At 38.9% G+C, this 18,008-nt stretch overlaps 1 protein-coding gene across 9 annotated transcripts in view; it reads left to right on the plus strand.

Moving 5' to 3' along the window:
- FOXP1 (forkhead box P1) overlaps positions 1-18,008 on the plus strand; it is a 625,652-nt gene that overhangs the window by 90,368 nt on the left and 517,276 nt on the right. For all 9 annotated transcript variants that reach the window (XM_070359720.1, XM_070359713.1, XM_070359711.1 and 6 more), the window contains one exon: positions 4,999-5,128. The gene's annotated coding sequence lies outside the window, so the exon portion shown is untranslated. The remainder of the gene's footprint in view (positions 1-4,998; positions 5,129-18,008) is intronic.

Below are 18,008 nucleotides of genomic sequence, written 5' to 3' on the forward strand. Positions count from 1 at the left end.
ATTTCATGACAGTGTCCTCATTGTGTATCACGTTTGTAGTCCAGGACCTTGGTGATTGACAGCCACTGTGAACCAGTGAACCTGGGTGGGAAGCAAGCGATGGCTTTGCCAGACTTTTTAAAATTTCGAGACCTACATGTCATTATAATGCATTAACTTTTATTTACTCACAAGTTCTTGATTTTTTGGCTCCCTCTTCTTAAATCAGGCAAGCTTCTTTCTGCAGTCTTTCTCTTTGAGCTTGAAATGCATCTTTCTGAATGTCCTTGTAGAGAGATTGTAGAACTTTTGATTGTCTGAAAAGACCTTTATTTTGAAAGATAATTTTTCTTGACATGCATGCAATTCCAGGTAGATGGTTTTTGCCTCTGGGTGGTGTTCTGGATAATTTTATTTGGATACTGGTTTTCTGGTGGGTTTTTTTTTTTCCTTTTAAATTTCAGTTGCTATATATTTCATTTCTAGAGGTCAGAGTTTTGGTTAGAGTTACAGAGCTTGATTTTATAGTATAGGTGTGTATTGCATGTATATATATATTGTATGTATTTTATAGTATATGTACTATAGATACATATAAAACTATAGTATAGTTTATGTGGTGTTTTGGTTAGAGTTATACAACTTGTATTTTATAGTATATATGTATGTATATGTATGTGTTGTTGTTTAGTCGCTAATGCATCTTTGCATTGCAGGAAGGTTCTTTATGGCTGAGCCATCAAGGAAACCCATATATGTATTATAGTATGTGTATGTGTGTGTGTGTGTGTGTGTGTGTATGGGGCTTCCCTTATAGCTCAGTTGGGAAAGAATCTGCCTGTAATGCAGAAGACCTGCGTTCAGTTCCTGGGTCAGGAAGATGCCCTGGAGAAGGAAATGGCAACTCACTCCAGTATTCTTGCCTGAAGAATCTCATGGATAGAGGAGCCTAGAGGGCTACAGTCCATTGGGTCACAAGAGTCGGACACAACTTAGTGACTAGACAACCATTATATATATATATATATACACACACACACACACACACATAGTGTTTATTTTATAGTGTATATATTAATACTATAAATACATACAAAAACTATATATATTATATATAGTATTTTGATTAGAGTTATAGAGCTTGTATTTTGTAGTATATGTGTATTATTTGTGTATAGAGAGTATATTTATAGTATTATGCACTGTACAAATATATATAAATTATAGTATATCATTTATATAGTATTTTGGTTAGAGTTACAGAACTGATATTTTATAGTGTATATATGTATTTGTGTATGTATATACTATATGTGCCTATAGAGAGTGTATAGTATATATAGTGTGCAAATACATATAAAAAACTATATATAATGTATATAGATTATATAGTATTTTGGTTAAAGAGCTTGTATTTATAGCATATAGTATATGCATATGATTTATATATACTATATACAGAGTGTATTTATAAATCTATAGTATATATAGATTTATATATACTATATACAGAGTGTATGTATATCCTGTACATATGCAAACTGTAATATATCATTCATACAGTATTTTGGTTAGAATTATAGAACTTACAGTATATATATGTGTCTATGTATATATGTACTCTATGTGTGTGTAGAGAGTGTATAGTATATATAGTGTAAGTACATTTAAAACTTAGTACCTATCGTTCATACAGTATTTTGGTTCGAGTTGCTCAGCTTGATGGAGATGAAATTTAGTTTTGAGTCAGCTGAATTCTTAACAGAGCACACAAAACCAAAAAATTTCCACACACCACAGTGATAGTTTGTCCTTTATGTTTTTAATATGCCTGGTGACACTAACGTTTTAGGAAGTCAAGCTGATTAACACTAATGATACTCGTAAGCTTTGTTTAACCAACTTATGTCTTAGCTAAAAGTCAGTCTCTGTGTGCATCCAGAGTGGAAGTCCTGTATGATCCGTCTCTTCTCATAGCAGTTCTTGCACTCCTTGGTTCTTTAACCCACCTGTGAACCTTTGACTGCGTTTCCCAGGTGACTCAGTGGTAAAGAATCTGCAGATGTCAGTTCGATCCCTGGTTGGGGAAGATTCTGTGGAGAAGGAAATGGCAACCCACTCCAGTGTTCTTGCCTGGGAAATCCCATGGACAGAGGAGCCTGGTGAGACCGTCTATGGGGTCACAGAGAGTTGGACATGACTTAGCAACTACACAACAACACAAAGCCTTCTACTAAGATACTCTGTTTTGGAGGAATTCCTTTGCAGTCCCGCTTACATTTTCCTTCCAAAGCTTGAAAACCTCCAAATTCCTCTCAAAATCCCTTATCTGCCCAGATACCTAGTGTCTTTTAATGTGCTCACTTATGTGGCTTCTCTGTGCTTCCAGATCCCTCTTGAATCACAGGCCAGAGCTGTGTCCCCAGCCATCATTTGGTATAGGGGTTGCAGAGGTTCTTTTTCTTGCCTTTTTCCCTTTAAATTAAATGTGTTCTCTTACAAAGTTAGCTGCTATCTTTTAAACATGAGGAAATTTTACAAAATAGTGATTTGGATTCTTGCGTTTGATTTTAGAATTGAAAGCTGTTACAGCCTGGGGTTTATGTTGTCACAAGGCAGTAATGGGCTTGTGGGGCTACTTGCTGCTGCTGTCTTAGCTAAGAGAGCCTGGGGCCTCCAGCATGCAGCCTCCCTCACCACTCCCTGGACCTTTTACCTGGTCTGTCTTGCTCACTCATATTATCTGCCTGGTCATTGTGGATGCCTTAGCTTTCCCAGTACGAACAAGGAAGCTCAGGTCAGAAAGGTCTACAAGGCCTTATAGCCAAAACTCACTCAAGCAAACCTCAGTCAGAAAAATGTCTAGTGCAAGGTAGGCACTCAGCATTTTGTGTTAATATATTGACGAGAAAAAGCTGGATTTCTTCTGACTGCAAGCTTTGTCAAGTTCCTAATAGCTGTGTGATATTGGCAAGTTACTAAAACTTTCTGTGCCTTGGTTTTCTTATCTGCATGTAAGAGTGTCTTTGTGTTAAGAATAGAGTTAAATGAAATAACTGTTGTAAAATACTGAAAAAAATATCCAATGCAGTGTGTATTTTCAATGAATGGCAAGTGTATGCTTAGAGGATCCTGAGAATTAGTTCTTTAAATTGTTGATTTGTTTATTGACTCAGTCTGTCTTGAGTGGCTGCTATGAGCCAGGCATTTTTCTAAATTTTTGGAAGATAATGAAGAATACAACAGCGACGTTTCCTTGTCATTTGGAGCTTATAGTCTAGTGGAGAGGACAAGTGAGGAAATGAGAAAAAAGTTTATAGGTGATGACAAGAGCTCTGAGGACAGCAAATAGAATGATTTAATTGGGGGTGATAGCTTAAGTACGTAAAGTGAGACCGCATGCTTGAAGAGGCCTTTGCCTAGAAGACCCTGTGATGAGAAGGAGCCACTTGTTTAAGGAGTAAGCTCATGGCATTCCAAGTACTTGGGAAAGCCAGTGCACTAAGTATGAGGTAGGAAAACCCTTGGCTTCTTGAAATGGATGTCCACCACTGCATCCATGTTGTAGTTGAGGATTGAGTTGATGGCTGGTGGTGGTGTCAGAGAAGTAGAAAGTGACTGGATGATGCAGGGCCTTCTAGGCCAGAGAAATAAAAAGATTGTGTCCTGAAGATGGTGAGCATTTTCAGCCCCTTTCTTTTTGCTACATGACATTGACTTAGTAGGTTTGCCGAGCTTCCCTGAGTCTTGAAAATGCTTCTTGTATCTCAAGGCTACTTGGAGTTTGGACACAGGGGCTTTATCATTTTGAGACAAACTGTGGTCTGTGATTGGCCCTATCCAGTTACCTGGTAGTTTGGAAGAAATACAGAATCTCAGGCCCAATTCCAGAGACACTGAACCAGTGTCTCTGGGAATGGCCCAGGAATCTGTATTTAGAAAGGTCTTCAAGTTATTCTTATGTATACTGAAATATGAGAAACACTCATCTGTAACACACATGGGTACATTTCCGTAGGAGCTGGAGCTGTAGTTTTGGGAGAGGAATGGAAGCCTTCCATGGTCACCCTGGGGGTTGTTAGCTGCCTAGGCTGCAGGTGTACCAAAGTGTGGCGCTAGTGCCAAGGTGAGAATTCCTCTGTGCATGTGCAAGATCCTCTGCCCGCTGCTCAGTTTTGGTGTTGATGGAAGATTCATGGTAAAAACCTTCTTTTTTAATCTGGAAGCTTGGAGGAGAAGCTAATAGTTTAGGTTATTTGACATAATAGGCTTTATCCCCAAACACTAAGATGCTATGAGGTAGAAGGGACATGAACAGCATCAGTTAGTGACCTGCCCTTGCAGATGAAAGGACTGGAACCCGGAGGCATTAAGTGACTTTCCTGGAGCCACACGATTGATGACAATACTGGGTCTAGCATCCAGGCTTCTCCACTTGGGCATCTGCACATTACATGATGTGTTTTATCTTGATGGAACTATCTCCAAGAAACATCTCTTGCTCCTTATATGTAATTCATAAATGTTTGTAGAATTATTTTGGAGGAAAATGATTATAGTTACCTCTGTTCCTAGTTTTGACGTTTATTATTATTTTTGAAACAATTTTTATTTTTACATGTTTTTATCTTCTAGTAAATAGAGTTACTTAATATGAATCAGTATGTTTATCCATGTCAGATTTGAGTTAAAACAGCTTATTGTTACTGAACACTTTATAATTGGGCAAAAATGCTATTTTTGTTACGCCAACATATGTAAAATATTTGGCACAAAGTCTGTAATAAACAGCAACCTCTCAGTGTATATGTTGAAGTAATTGGTATCTGTATCTTTCAAAACATTATTTCCGGTTTATATTTTACAGCATCACACTTGATATATTGACATACCTCATTTGAAAGGTGTTTTCCCCTACCTCTAGGTTCTATGTCTATAGCGCTGTTTTCAAGTTTAAGGAAGTGGTGGTTTTAGAAGTTACATCTTAGTTATGTGTAAAAAAATATTTTTGTATTGCAGTGTCCCAGGAGCTTTTGCTGACAATTCCAGTTTCCAAACGAAACATTTGGGCAATGGTGAAGGCTTCAGTACCTTCTCACATTTGCTGTCAACAATGAATGGACGGATGTGATGCCTGCTGGTCAAAAGGGTGAGTGAACATTTAAGATTATTCGTCTGAAAATTCACAAGGCCAAATGTGGGCTGAAGGGGTCCTGCCTAATGCAGGAAACTGAAAAAAATCCCAAGTTCATCGGAACAGCTACACTGAAGATGAGAGACTGTCATTGAGAAAGAACAGACACTATCATTGTTTTCTGGTAGAACCTTTTGGGATAACTTGTACACTGATCTGAGAATTTATAAAAGGTATAATAGGACACAGGAGAACTTTTTTTGTTTATGTGATTCTTTTAAGCATAATCTGAAGGACAGGCTGCCTAAGTTATGAGCTACATGCACAGTTGAAAGAATAATTGCGTTTTTTTGTCTCATTACAGTTTGGTGATAAAATGAACTACTATGAAATAAGACCATTTTGAGTGGTGGGAGGGGGTTTAAGTCTGATTTGTTCATTGAGAAGGTCCCATCCCAAGACTTCTACATGACTGGGGTTCTTGAGAAAGGGAAAGGGTTGGGAATTGTGGACTGTTAACAGATTTGCAGATAGATTTATGAGCATTTTTTCCTATCATAGTTCTCCTCATCAGATTACTCATTGTAATTTTTAGGGGAGGGTGTTAGGAGAGGTTTGATGATCTTTTTCTTTTACACGTGTTTTCCATATTTGATGACATCTGTCGTGTTCCTCAGAACTTGCTGGCTACCCTGTAGTAATGAATGAACAGTAGTGACTTGCCTTTATCAGAGACAAGAATTGGTTGAGCCTAGTTGTTCTGGGTAAAAACTCTGACATCATTCAATGGTAGCTTTGTCATAAAATGAGGTCAACTTTATGGGAAATCCTTTGGTTTCAGTTTTGTAGTGAATGTCATTTAATAATAAGAACCATTGGTATAAATTCACTTTGTTTGTCTTAGTGGAGCTATATTTGAAACAGATTCTATTTAATGGAGGTAAGTACAGTGAAGTAGAAAGAGCACTGTATTAAAAATTGGGAGACCTAATAGCTAGCTGACATGGGAAAGTTAGTCTCTGTTTTAATTTACTGTATTTAAAATAAAGCAGGTTGGTTAAAATGTCGTATTTGTCATTGCTAATGAGGCCCTGGAAGATGTCTGTTTAAGTCCTCTTATTTTACAGGTGGAGTATATGCAGCCCAGAAAGTCTAATTGAGTTGCCTATGTCCCTGGGATTGGTCAGAGCCAGGTTTTTTTTTTTTTTTTTTTAATCATCAGTGATTCTCTCTAGCTTATCTCAGTTATCGAGTGTGACATCCAAGCTCTGCAGTTTTGTAAACCTTCTTTGCTGATATGTGTCTCTTTAAAGCTTTTGTTTTGCATTCAGCTGCTTTGGGCCATATTTGGCTTCCCTGGTGGCTCAGAGGTTAAAGTGTCTGCCTGGAATGCGGGAGACCTGGGTTCAATCCCTGGGTCGGGAATATCCCCTGGAGAAGGAAATGGCAACCTACTCCAGTACTCTTGCCTGGAGAATCCCCTGGAGGGAGGAGCCTGGTAGGCTACAGTCTACGGGGTCGAAAAGAGTCGGACAGGACTGAGTGACTTCACTTTCACTTTTTAAAGATTTTACAGTTAGAGGTCATTTTGGCAAATCCTTCCCATTTCGTAGGTGAAGCAGCCAGCCCAAGTGTTAGAGACCAGGTGATCCTCAAAGAGCCTGAGGGCTTTAAAATTCACTTCACTTAGGCTCCTTTGGTATCTGATTACCTATCACATTTCATTCTGCTGGAGCTGGAGATAGAGGAAAAACAGAGTCATGTCTCTTCCTATTATAGTATCCTTTCACTGGCAAGTAATAAAGCAAGTAGAAATCAATAACACATAAGGCAAGGATGTACACCATGAAAAGAAATGGTTAATGGAGTCATGGAATTTTATATCTGTTAGGGTGCTTTGATGATCTTGTGGGATGGTCCTGGGCAAGTCCTATGGTTCCTTCTCCTATGAAGCTCTTCTGAGGTTTTCCGTTGCTAAGCAGCTGTGATAGACTTTTATAAGTGGTCTGTAGACCAGTGAGCAACTAGCAGGCATTATAAAAAATTATATCTTTGGGGATTCAGGTAGAGTTGAGAACAGAGCCTGGGTCTGTCTTATGTAAACATGAGAATTCATAGAAGTGGTTGGACTTCTGAAGGTATTGAATTAGCAATAAACTCAGGTTTGAGGTTACCTGTCATCTCCGTCTTCAGTGTTGAGAGGGTCCAACTCAATCTCACTGTCATAAATTAATGTATGAAATTGAACAAAACTAAATGAATGGATTTATTGAAGACTAGGCTCATTTTGTTCATTAATTTCATTTGGGTAAGGCCTTCTATTTGAAAAACCAGTTTAAAGAATAATGAAAATGATATCTCTTGTATTGATATTAGGCCCAGACACCTACCAGTTTTTTTTCTAAAGAAGGAATTTGCTTCATATTTATCAGATTGTGATCAATTTGCCTTCACTATATTTTTAGTAGGAAGTGAAGATCCCTGAAATCTGATGAGCTGGGGTGTGTTTTGTGATTCTCTATCCTTGTTTAGCCTCAAAGCACACCTTTGAGATTTGTTTAAAGGACTGATTTTCTTCCTGCATGATGCAGTAACCTGGCCTGTGATGCACTGCATATCTGGCAGCTAGTTAATCCTTCTCTTGTCAAAAATGTATTCATAGTCATGCATTCAAAAACGTATTCATTCTTAGGGCTTTTAGAACTTTTAGAACAATTCATTGAGTAGCCAAAAGAAGCACCAGTTAATTGTTACAGCTGATAATTTGGAGTCTTTAGGCACGAAATCACCTCCAGTTCTGAGTGAAATGTTTCGTGATAAGTGACCTCATGGTGGAACAAGGTCCCAGTCACAGGAATAGGCAGCTAGAACAGATTCCTTACTCCAGTGCATGGAAGTGTCACCACATAAGAGATTTGGACAACCAGATGATTATGGCAGAATTTTTCGTTCAGAAAACAGGTAGTTGGGTAATGTACTCAATTTGTATTGGTGATAACCATGCTTGTGTAATAAATCGGCTTAGGGTCAGGATCCAGAGAGAGAAAGGCTGAGCACTTGAGAGGTCTCTTTGTGATGTGATTCTTTAATGCCATCCCTTGCCAGCAGGGGATCAGAGTTGACTCCTGCTTCCTTGGTATGAAGCTTTAGTTGTTATTGGTACCTATGTGATGCACATCACGAGACTCCAAGAGTGAAGAGCAGGTAAGTCTGCTGCATATTTAATAGGCAGTTAGCCACAGTGTTATTAATAAATGTGATAATAACAGTCTGGATTTGCATAGAGTTTTCCTGAGAAGAGTTGACTGTAGATGGCAAATATGTTGGCTGTCCATCCATCTCCTAGCATTGCACTCTCCCTACCAATAAACTGTCCCTCGCTAGTGGATCTGAGATAAGGGCATAAATATCATGCAGCATTATTTTGTCACCAGTTATTTTTGCTTACTTGTCCATAGTTTATCTTTGGATCTCTCTTATCAAATTCGTAGCTTTTGACCTACTAGAAAGAGGGAAAATAATTGATGTAGTTTAAGGCTTGATAGTGGACTGCTTTGTGGCTGGAAGTTTCTGGAATTTTTTAAAACTCAAGAATGTGGATTTTTGTCATTGGTTCTGAGGTAGGGTGTGGTGGTGGTGCAGCTTCCCGGAAGTGAGGACCGATAGGTGTCGGGCCAGGAAAGCTGGTCGGTGGGCTCCCCCTCTGAGCTGCCTCGTGCAGAAAGCTGGTCAGTGGGCCAAGCCACTGGCTCTGCTGAAACTTCCAGTACCTGAAATTTTGACTTTGAAAAGTAATTTTAACAATTGAATAAACTATGTAATATATTTTATAAGCCAGGGCGAATGATCTTAAGTATTTTGGTCTCTTTCATAACACAGTGAGCCTAATATTGGTAAAAATACAGATCTTCACTCACGCCATAAAGAGAGCCTAGATTTAATAAGCAGTTATGAGTGCTGGCAGCTGCCTATCAAACTGCATAACTTGGACTCCAGCATGTGAAGACAGTGTCAACTTAAATTTTATCTCAGAAGTTTTTTTTTAAGCGTTTATTTTGCCTTTCTCTCCAGTCTCTAACCTAATGCAAGTAATGTAATTGGCTGAATATTTTCCACATAGCTAATTGGCTAGGGGCCAGGGGGGAAACCATTGTCTGGCTTGATGAAGATCAGAAATTAACATGACATTTACGTGGAGGTAATGGAATATATTAGTAACCTGGTAATGCAGGAGGGTGAGAGGAAGAGTGTCCATCCTTTCCTGCCCATAAGCAGCGGGAGGAGTTCTGATGACGGTGAAACAAGCCCCAGTACCCGCCACCCCAGACCCCCCAGGAGCTCACAGCATGGCCAGCCGGTCCTTGTGTTGCTTTTACTTTTGAATTCTTAAGACAGAACTGTAAGACAAACTAACGAATTATTCCATTTGTCAATTAAAAAAGAAAATCCACCAACTACTATTGTAAGATTAAATTCCAATTAGAAGATTGCATTTAATTCGGAAGCTATAACATTGTTTTAATGAATTCTCTCTGAGGTGACAGTTTGTGTGAGATAAATTTATATGGTGTAGGTAGGTATAAATTCATTGGATAATGTTAAACATGTTACCTCATATATATTAGCTGTGAAATTTATTTCTTCTCTAGTTATGTCCCCAAGGAGGTAGAGTCAGAGGGAAAAACATATCTTCAAAGAAAGAACCCTTTCTGTCCTTTCAGATACTTGCTCTAAAACAGCCTTTTTTCTCACTTTTATTAAAAAAAAAAAAAAAACTGTTAAATTTCTGCGTTAACTGAATTTATGATTCTTGGTGTATGCTATTTATAAAATTGAATATAGGTTTTATGATATAGGAAATTAGTCTAGGAATGAGAATATGATCCAATTTTGTAATAAAGGTAATCTGCATTTATATTGCAGATATTTTCCATTTTTTCTCTAAGCCCCTTACGGGATTATACACACATTTCTCTGGACATACAAATTCAGTGTGAACTTTTAATGTAGTGGGCAGGCTTTTGTTCTTCTGACATCTGCACTAAGCATCGAATCCTTTGCCTAAATCAAAAGTGACAAACATTTTGGACACACTTTCGATTGTATAATTCCTTCACCTCTGTTGGTTCCTGTGTTCCTGGCAGACATCGCTAATTGATCACATTCTCTTCTCTGCTCTGTGTGGATGTGGTCTGAGAAATTGCTCCATTTAAATTCTTGGAGCTAAGCTTACAAATCCAGCATTTACATGAATGTGCTCACAATCATGTCAGGCAAGTGATTTGTCTTTGAATATAGTATACTTACCCCAATATCTGTCACACAAGGCGATTTTGAGAAAATTTTACACAATACTGGCAATTACCTGGTTGTGTGACAACTGGATTTTGATATGTGTGCACCATATGTATATGGTTTGGTAGGCAGTTTATTTTGTACCTTTTAACTGGTTTTGGTGTTACGTGTCTGAAGCATTATAGTTTTGTAGTTTTTTTTTTTTTTTCAATTTCTATAACTTCGGAAAAGATAAGAGAGTCTGTTACCCTCTTGTTACCTGGGCATTAACTCAGGCTCAGACACGGCATGGAAGTGGCGGGGTGAAAACTAAACTAGACTTTCCCTCTTCAAATGCAGTTTCTTTCTTAAAGGGAGGGGCATATACACGTAGCAGGTGCTGACCGGGGCCCAGCAAGTATCTTGCAATTTCCTTTTGCATATTAACCTTGGTTTTTGTCAATACACTGAAGCCAGCTGTACCAGCGAGGAAGGCATTCAACTATTATATTTCAAATGATATCTTCTGTGATGTAAAATTCTAGGAACTTCAACTACATGGCATGTTGTTTTTGAAAATAGTAGGTTTTCTCTTCACTTGGTTCAAGTTAACCCACAGAGTTTAAGAGAAGGAAATTTCCATTCAGCTTATGTTCAAGCTACTGCCCTACCCTGTGGAGAACTGACATCCTTTTAACTCCTCCTTAAAAGAAAAATGAGCAATTAGCATATCTACATACCATTTAGTTAACTTACATTTCAGTTTTGTTTCAACGTATTCTTTGATTGTTTAGTCATGGTAACTAGAGTTCTGGAGAATGGCTGAGGTTAACATGTGGATTGGTAACCTGTTGAGCCACATTTGTAGGATAACATGATTGGCTTTTGTCAAAGATGCCAAAATCTGTGAGCCCCGTATGGTCTGACCTGGTGGTGGCTCTTGGATTTCTCTGTTACACATTGTTTGTTCTATATAGCGCCAACCAATTGATTGGAAGAGGCTCATGAGATGAAATCTTCTTCATCCCTCCTCATATTCTGTGAGGTTTTGGTAATAATTGTACCAATAATTATTTGTACCAAATAATTATAGCAGCCAGTCATTGAGCATTTATTTTGCCTGTAGTGGTTTAGATATCACACAAAGTATCTCATATCATCCTAATAGTATCTCTGTATACTTGATATTATTATTCTGGTTTTATTATTGAAAAGAAAGAAGCTCAGTGTCTAAGTGACTATTCAAGATCACACAGCAGGTTTTACAAGTGGAGTTTCCCTGAAGGTGGGCCCTTTTCAAAGCCTGTGTCTTAACCAGGAAGGCATGCGACATCCTTACCTTTGATTCCATGGTTCTCTAAGGTCCTTTTATTTGATTTACGCAGGGAAGATTTTGTAGCTTCTAGTTGTCTTCAGGAAGAAGTGGAATCCAACTCATTTAAATCCAACTCATGTAGCTTAATCTACACACAGGATTTTTATAGGACTGGGATAAAAAAGGGAATAACTTCTTCCAATTTTTTTTTTTTTTTCAAAAATATTCCTTACTTACTGGCCTTTTCCTCTAAATCTAAAATCTCCCAGATACATGTAGTTGGGCTTAGTGTTGCATGCTTCTTCCAGGTCCTCTTGTAAAACAAAGATGCTCTAGGTGATGGTGGCTCATGGAATCCCTAACATCCAAGCAGATGAGTTTTCTCCTTTGATACAACATGAACAGACATAGGGCCAGCAGGCCCGCTGATCCAGAGAACATGTGAAGAGAGGGACAACCTGGGCTACTGTGCTTTTGTGCCCAGGGCCAGAGCCAGGCAGTGGCAAGGTCAGGCCTGCCACTTTGTCACGTGCGTTTAGATCCCTGTGTTTGAGCTGCAGGGACTTCTGCCCATCCAGGATGGACTTGCAGGCTGGAGGGCCAGGAGGCTAGTTTCAGGTATGCTCTGTGGAGGTTTTCTTACAACATGTGCATTCAGTTGTTATTAAGGGGATTTTTCTTTCCATATGTTTTAGTGTGGCATATTGGACTGTGTAACGGGGGAGCCTGGTGGGCTGCCGTCTATGGGGTTGCACAGAGTCGGACACGACTGAAGCGACTTAGCAGCAGCAGCAGCAGCAAGGGTGAAATGCGATGTTATTTTGCCATTTCCTTTACACATTTTCAGAAAAGAAAAAATGTAGCAGAATCTTGATCTTCTGGAATCTGGGTGATGGGTAAATGGGAGTTCATGGTACTATTTTCTCTACTTCTTTGTATATTCTACCACTTTATGATGAAACAAGGTGTGTGTGTTGGGAGGAGGGGCATCAGTGAGGGGCTAATCTGGTTTATTATCCAGCCTGGTGTTGGTAAACCAGTCACCGGGTAGAACCAGGTTTCTACTCCTCTGTCCTCCGTACCACCTTGGGCAGCCTTCAGCTGCTGGTGTAATTGAATTGATACGGAGTCTTAGGACAAGGAGATGCTAACCTAATCAGCCAAGAGTTGAAGTAATTTTCTGAACAATATAGATAAAATAACTTTACCTGACATATAAGCATTCCCTGACTAACCTACAAAAAATGACAATGGTTGAGTAGCTGTCATAACGGAGCGTATGTGACATGCCAGGGGCTATGATACACCAGTTATGGAGTTTCTCTCTAACCCTTCAGTAGGCAGAGTTTGAAAAGGTACAGAGGGGACTGCACCCAGGGCCCGTTGGACTTTCTTCTGTTCCACTTCCAAGTCCTTGGAGCCTGTTCTTCAGCATGTGATTCAGGGGCTACCTGAATTGTGTTAAATATAGATTTCCAGACCCATACCCAGGTAGAGGACTAGAGCTTGGTCTCTGAGTTAGCATAGATAAACTCAAGTCCCCAGGCTTCACTGAGAGGGTTACCTTGGCCACGTCAAGGCTGCTCTCCAAGCTTGAGTTTCCTCCTCTGCAAACTGTGGACAGTGGTAGCATCTGCCTTGTTTTCTGTGAAAAGTCCTCAGTACTGTGCTTGGCACCTAGTAAGCACTAGGTATGCATTCCCTGAAACTGTATTTTAACCTTTTTGAGACATTTACAAATACCCCGACATAACTGGGAATGTTAAGGATGTAGCAATTAATGCTCCAGGTGGCATTCTTTGGTGGATATAATTTAAACCTTACATATCCTAGAAGCATTTTTTAGGGTAATTATTAAAAACACTTTAAAAATCAGTGTTACGAGTTTTTTATGTAGGTATATGAAAAAGAATTCTGTCATCAAAGTGTATAAGAGTTGACAAGTGTAAATATGCAGTTAGACAGTTTCAAAAAACGTGTATTATTTACTGATCAATGTAGTGTCTCCTCTGGAGCCATTACACTCAGTCATTTCCTGTCAATCTCTCCAGGCTGTTATAATCAGACTATGGATATGCATATTAAAATACAAGAAAGTTATTGTGCATGTGTGGTGGCAGCTTTTTAATTGTTAATAATGTTGCTGCTTTAAAAAGATATCAGGATAGTATTCTCTTATGATGGTTAATAGTCATCAGAATTGAAGGAGGGCTTAGGGGAGCTGAAACTCAGGGTGGGCGAGCATGAGGCCCACAGGTACTGATCGGTATCTGTGCTTCCAGGCAGTGCCTCGTGATAAAAAGGAAGAGCTTTTTATCTGATTTTGGTGCTGAGTACATGGAGATTCCTTTTTCTCTTTTTTCTAATGTGTTTTTGGAAAAGTTTTATAATTAAAAAAAATATGCTTCTATATGTGTGTGCTGGTAAAAGAGCCATGTAACTTCTCTGTTGATAACAGTGATCAACAAACTTTCTGATCCAGAGAGGAAATATTTTGGGCTTTGCAGGCTACCTGGTCTCTTGCAACTACTTGCTGTGTTGTATGCAAGCAGCCATAGGTGACTAGACAGCAAAGGTCCGTCTAGTCAAAGCTATGATTTTTCCAGTAGTCACGTATGGAGGTGAGAGTTGGACCGTAAAGAAAGCTGAGTGCCAAAGAATTGATGCTTTTGAATTGTGGTGTTGGAGAAGACTCTTGAGAGTCCCTTGGACTGCAAGATCAAACCAAGTCAATCCTAAAGGAAATCAACCCTGAATATTCAGTGGAAGAACTGATGCTGAAGCTGAAACTCCAGTACTTTGGCCACCTGATTTGAAGAGCTGACTCACTGGAAAAGACCCTGATGCTGGGAAAGATTGAGGGCAGGAGGAGAAGGGGACAAAAGAGGATGAGATGGTTGGATGGCATCACCGACTCCATACACATGAGTTTGAGCAAGCTCAGGGAGTTGGTGATGGACAGGGAAGCCTGGCGTGCTGCAGTCCGTGGGGTTGTGAAGAGTTGGACGTGACTGAGAGACTGAACTGATACGTGATTCATATGTGAATGGTCATTGCTGTGTTTCCAATAAAATTTATTTACAGTTCTTTGAATTTCTTATAATTTCCATAGATCACTAAACAGCAGTAGTTTAATTTTTTCCCAGCCCTTTAAGAATGTAAAAACTATTCTTGGTTCATGAGTGTAGGGTTCCAAATAGGGTCCCTGTTTGGCCCTAGGGCCTGTGGTTTTCTGCATCTTCTTGCAGCCTGAAGCAGCATTAAGGATGCAGTCTTTGTTGTAGCTCTGTCACCATGCTTGGGCCTGATCATTTGCTCTCCAATTTCTGATGAAATAATAATGTCATCATGTTTTCTTCACATCTCATCTTGAGATAGGCTTGTTCTGTGTGACTGGATTATTTATTGATTTAGAGTGAAATTTAGTGAGGGTTCCTCCTCCCTTTCCTTTATTTAAAACAAGAGAAAGGTGAGCCTGAAGTGAAAATGAGGTGGAGGGTAAAAGATGAAGTGAAAGGGAAAACAAGTCACAGAAAATAAATGGATTCTGAAACTGGTATGTAAGACCTATATTCTCTTCAATACAGTGTTTTCTGGTATGTGTTGTGTATCTCACCAGTGGAATTAAGATGAAATATTTTACAGTTACAAAATGGACCTTTTTTAAAAACTTGAGTTAGGTATTTTATATATATATATATATATATATTTATACACACACACACACACGTATATATAAAATGAAAGTGAAGTCGCTCAGTCGTGTCCAACTCTTTGCGACCCTATGGACTGTAGCCCACCATGCTCCTCTATCCATGGGATTTTCCAGGCAAGAATACTGGAGTGGGTTGCCATTTCCTTCTCCAGGGGATCTTCCCAACCCAGGGATGGAACTCTGGTCTCCCACATTGCAGGCAGACTCTTTACCATCTGAGCCACCAGGGAATCCATATATAATATGAAATAGGTAGCAAAATACTATTAGCCCATCATTTGGTTTCTCACTATTGCTTAAATGCAGCATTTAATAAAATTGAGAGCTTTAAGGAAAAATATAAGAATTACTTAAAAGTGGTTCTTGGGCACACCAACACTCTGAGTGATTAAAGCAGAAGTGTTTTCCCCTAAATATCCCTACTGTATCGAAGGAGGAATAGAGATAAGAAGGCTTATAATCTGTGTCATTTGATTTTCTCCAAAGAAATGTCTGGAGGATCAGAATGATAAAAAATGAGACAGAAGTAGACTCACAGACAGAAAACAAACAGTTACCAAAGGGAAAAGGTGAGGGGATAAATTAGGAGTTTGGGATTCAGATATACACAGTACTATTTAGAAAATAGATGACCAACAGGGACCTACTGTATAGCATAGGGAACTCTATCAATATCTTCTAATAACCTTTAATGAAAATGAATCTAAAGGAAAATACATACACAGTTGTTTTTCAGTTGCTCAGTCATGTCTGTGAACCCATGGACGACAGCACTTCAGGCTTCCCTGTCCTTCACCATCTCCTAGAGCTTGCTCAAACTCATGTCCATCAAATCAGTGATGCCATCTAACCGTCTCATCCTCTTTTGTCCCCTTCCCCCGCCCTCAATCTTTCTTAGCATCAGGGTCTTTTCCAGTGAGTCAGCTCTTTGTGTCAGGTGGCTAAAGTATTGGAGCGTCAGCTTTAGCATCAGTCCTTCCAAAGAATATTCAGGGTTGATTTCCTTTAGGATTGACTTGGTTTGATCTCCTTGCAGTACAAGGGACTCTCAAGAGTCTTCTCCAGTTCAAAAGCATCAATTCTTCTTTGCTCAGCCTTCTTTATGGTCCAACTCTCACATCCGTACATGACTACTGGAAAAACCATAGCTTTGACTATACGGACTTTTGTCGGTAAAGTGACGTCTCTCCTTTTGAATATGTTGTCGAGGTTTGTCAGCTTTTCTTCCAAGGAGCAAGTGTCTTTTAATTTCATGGCTGCAGTCACAGTACACTGTGATTTTTGGAGCACAAGAAAATAAAAGTTTGTTTACTGTTTCCATTGTTTCCTGATCTGTTTGCCATGAAGTGATGGGACTGGATGCCGTGATCTTAGTTGTTTTTTTTTTTTTTTATGATCTTAGTTTTTGAATGTTCAGTTTTAAGCCAGCTTTTTCACTCTCCTCTTTTACCTTCATTAAGAGGCGCTTTAGTTCGTTTTCACTTACTGCAATTAGGGTGATGTCATCTGCATATCTGAGGTTATTGATATTTCTCTCGACAGTCTTGTTTCCAGCTTGAGCTTTATGCAGCCTGGCATTTCGCATGATGTACTCTGCATACAAGTTAAATTAGGGTGACAGTACATAGCCTTGATATACTCCTTTCTCATACAAACACACTATACATATGTTACACACACACATATATATGTGTGTGTGTGTATAATTGAATCACTTTGTTATACACCTGGAACTAACACAACATTGTAAATCAGCTGTATTTCTTTAAATTTTTAAAAAATTTTAAAAAGTGTGAGCGTTCTGGAGAGAAGTTACCTCATATTGAGTCTCCTCTCCCCTTTCTGTGAGAGATTTTAATCTTTTACCTTGTAGACAGGTTGGTGAGTCAAGGCTAGGCAAACTGTGAGGAAGAGAAGGTTCGTTTAGTGGGCCTTTTTCATAGCATGGAGGCCAGGGTATAACAAACACAGCATCAAGTCAGAGAATATGTGGGACCAGAGAAGAGAAATGAACATGGATATTTTTCAAGAATATTATTCAAGAAGAATAATGTAGAGGATTATTTCTTTCTCAAATATCATGATTCAACTTACTGGGATGTGAAAGGGAATGGGTTTCTGGTTTTTAGCAAGCCATCACTTATGAACCAAAGTATTGTTGTTTTAGTTGGGGAATAAACATCTGGAAAGGATGATGTACCTCTAAGAAGCAAATGTTTTTACCTAAATGTAATTTTAAAAAAAGGGAGAAAGTAGGCAAGAGAATAGAACAAAGGTAGAATTATGTTGAAAGCCTTGGAAATAGTTTCTGTTTTTTGTTGTTGCTGCTGTTGTTGTTAAATGAAAAATAAACATATTTCAGGATCCAGAACCAAGACCTAGAACCTTTAATGTATAATATAGAATGGAACATGGCAATTAAGAACACTGGATATTAGCCAGATTTGCATCCTGGCTCTGTACGCTTGTTATCAGTATATACATGGGTAACTTACATTGCTCTGGGCCTCAGTTTCCTGATCTTTAAAATGTGAATATTAGTAGTATCTATCATAATTCATAAATTATTGTGGATTAGATGAGTTAATACA

This window comes from Bos mutus, chromosome 22 (genome assembly GCF_027580195.1).
Source record: "Bos mutus isolate GX-2022 chromosome 22, NWIPB_WYAK_1.1, whole genome shotgun sequence".
In the NCBI taxonomy this organism is placed as follows: domain Eukaryota; kingdom Metazoa; phylum Chordata; class Mammalia; order Artiodactyla; family Bovidae; genus Bos; species Bos mutus.